This window comes from Salvelinus sp. IW2-2015, unplaced genomic scaffold (genome assembly GCF_002910315.2).
Source record: "Salvelinus sp. IW2-2015 unplaced genomic scaffold, ASM291031v2 Un_scaffold4554, whole genome shotgun sequence".
Classification (NCBI taxonomy): domain Eukaryota; kingdom Metazoa; phylum Chordata; class Actinopteri; order Salmoniformes; family Salmonidae; genus Salvelinus; species Salvelinus sp. IW2-2015.
In genome coordinates this window covers 1-3435 of record NW_019945824.1, presented here as the reverse complement: position 1 = coordinate 3435, position 3435 = coordinate 1, and positions in this window count along the sequence as shown.

Here is a 3435-nt window from a genome sequence, read left to right as displayed (position 1 = left end):
GCCAGTTTGCGCTGTTCTGTGAAGGGAGTAGTACACAGTGTTGTATGAGATCTTCAGTTTCTTGGCAATTTCTCACATGGAATAGCCTTCATTTCTCAGAACAAGAATAGACTGACGAGTTTCAGAAGAAGGTTATTTGTTTCTGGCCATTTTGAGCCTGTAATTGAACCCACAAATGCTGATGCTCCAGATATTCAASTAGTCTAAAGAAGGACAGTTTTATTGCTRKTTTAATCAGAACAACAGTTTTCAGCTGTGCTAACATCATTGCTAAAGGGTTTTCTAATGATCAATTAGTKTTTTAAAATTATAAACTTYGATTAGCTAAAACAACGTGTCAATGGGAACACAGGYGTGATGGTTGCTGATAATGGGCCTCTGTACGCCTATGTAGATATTCCATTTWWAAAAATCTGCCGTTTCCAGCTACAATAGTCATTTATTACATTAACAACACTGTAYTTCTGATCAATTTGATGTGCCAAAAAAAGTTGCTTTTCTTTCAAAAATAAGGTKATGTCTAAGTGACTCCAAYCTTTTGAACGGTAGTGTYTTTCTCATATTTCTTCAGACCCAGCGAAAGGAACATATAAAGACAGCAAAATACAGCATTCTCTCGATATGCATGGAGCCAAGAACCTGGCCAAGTAAATCCATGCAGTGAGTATTTAATTATAGATATTACAGTATATATTTTTTTACTTTTATGATGCGAAGATGTTGCTCCAGTGTTGTAATTGTTATCATATCTAGACAGCACAGATTAAAGGCCAGGCAGAACTCATCCTATGGATTAAGGAGGTTGGCAATCACAGTTTAAAGGCCAGGCAGAACTCATCCTGTGGACGAAGGAGGTTGTCAAACACAGATTAAAGGCTAGAACTCATCCTGTGGCTGAAGGAGGAAGTCACATATTTTCTCAAGAATCCTTCCCCCTATTTAGTAATTGGTTCCAGATGATGGTCCATTACACATGACTGCAGTACTGTCCTCAGGAACCACCAGAACATGTAGCTATTTATTGGTCTATTGGTCAAGGAGGGAGGAGGGCTGGGAAACCTGCATTTAGGGTTGATGGTGGTAAACCTGCTGAGTTAGGAATAATGGTTGGCTAACCGCTGGCATTGGATAATGGTTGGTAAACCCTGCATTAGGGTGGATGGCTGGTAAACACTCTCACATTAGGGTGATGGCTGGTAAAACGCCCTGCATTAGGATAATGGTTGGTATACCTGCTTAGATAATGGTTGTAAACCCTGCATTAGGGTGATGCTGGTAACACCCTTCCATTAGGGTGATGGTTGTGGAACATCTCCATTAGGGTAATGGTTGGGAAACCCTGCCATCTAGGGTAATGGTTGGGAACCGCCTGCATTAGGGTGAGTAGTTGGGAACCCTGGCATTAGGGTAATGGTGGGAAACCTGCATTTAGGATAATGGTTGGGATAACGCTGCATTAGGAATAGATGGTTGGGAAAACCGCTGGCATTAGGGGGTGATGGTTGGGAAACCTGCATTAGGTAATGGTTGGGAACGCATCATTAGGGTAATGGGTTGGGAAACGCTGCATTAAGGGTGATGGTTGGGAAACCCTGCACTCGCAGGTGCATAGTTGTGGGAACAACCCTGATTAGGGTGATGGTTTGGGATACCCTGCTGATAAGGCACGTTAAATGGTTGGTGAACCCGTGCATTAGGGTGATGGTTGGTTATAAGATTACATCTTCCACAAGGATAGACCAAGCAGGCAGAACACAGACGGAGCCAGGATATAAGTCCCCACTCTATTTGAAGTCGARAGGTTAGAGAAGGAAGTTTAGAACAACATACCTTTTCAAGTCTGCCCAACGCACCTGTTCTCACTCACACATTGGCCACAGGGTCTTTCTGAATTAATATTTACTGAATTGTTTACATCCTCTCTCCTTGCCTCCTCTTCAAAACCTACCGGAGAAGACGGTCAGAGAGGAGTGACCGTGCATCTTCTTCTACCATACGATTAAGAAGTAGGCAAGGATGTGGGATGCAAGAAAAATGTAAACATTGAATATAAACAGGAACTTCTAAGTGTATGTAAGCCATCCAATCGCCTTTCTCTAAACCAATGGGGGAGGTGATGCACAACCTTATCTGTTCTGTTGTACTCAGGTTTTTTGTCTTTTATAACACAATGCATACTCTCAAATTATGTTGACTTATAGCTATAGAAGACTGTATTTATTTAATTTTTTTAAAGCTCAACGTTGGAGTGTCTACAGACTAAAGACTAAGAAGACATTTTGAGGAAGTGGGTTGGAATCTGGTGGCGGGATACCAAGGAGAAGAACCTTAAGGCCCGAAGACCCTAGAAGACTTGGACTCCTACCACCTATTCCTCCACCAACATCTGAGGAACTGAGAAGAGGCCTAGGTAAGTAAAACACTGAAGGCAGGAATATCAGGTAGAATTTCATTAGARCTCAGAGTGAGTTATAACAAAGCCTGTAGGAGACAATTCCTATACAGTCAATGAATAGTTGTATTTTTATCATTTCACGGTATCGGTCCACTTCTTTCCCTCCCACCTAGCGTTGGGTGAACCTGGAGAGCTCCAGAAACCTTCTCTAGCTCAGCAACCCTTGGAGAAACCCAGGTAAAGACCCACATACATTCAAACCATTTTACACCAAGTGCATTACAATAACAGAATTTGAAAGAAGCGGGTTTTATTTTAGTTTTTGTGCTACATAATTCTTCATAGTAACAATTATATTTGTTCTGATTTATCTGTTGGAATACATCTCTAGATTAACAGTAAAGGCCTTGATAGACCAAGACCCTTGCTGATGGACCTCTCTCTAAAGACTCCTCTGAAGCCTCCWTTATCAAGCAACTAGGGCTGAGACCTCCCTGCCTGCAGTACCAACCCCAAAACACAGCACTTTCTCCATGTACCAGTCCACACACACAGACTGGTGACAGGAACATACARATGGACAGCTGGCATAGTGAAGAAATGGGATGAAATTAGCATTGATATAATGCTGTACAGAGGGCCTGCAGTGCCAGACCATTTTCATAGGTTTACTTTGCTCTGTAAATATAGCCATACTTTTGATAGTGCATTACTTAATTAAAGGCCCACCGGCATCACGTGATCACCCCATTTCAATTTGCCAAGCAGCTCCTTCCTAAAAGCTTCTTCACAAAAAGTGACGTCACTTGCAAACCGAATCATTGGTTTAGAAGACAAATTAAGAGTGCCAATGTGATTGTAGTCTATTGAAACAACACAGAGCAGATCCTCTCCCTCCCCCAACAGCAGTCAGTTGCTAGAGCTGCTAGTTGTAGATAAACAGTTCTGGTAGCATGTTTCAGACATGTTCTACTGAAGAGGCATCATCATCATCATCAGTATTGGATCAACTCGACACGAAAAGAGAAGTGACAAAAAAA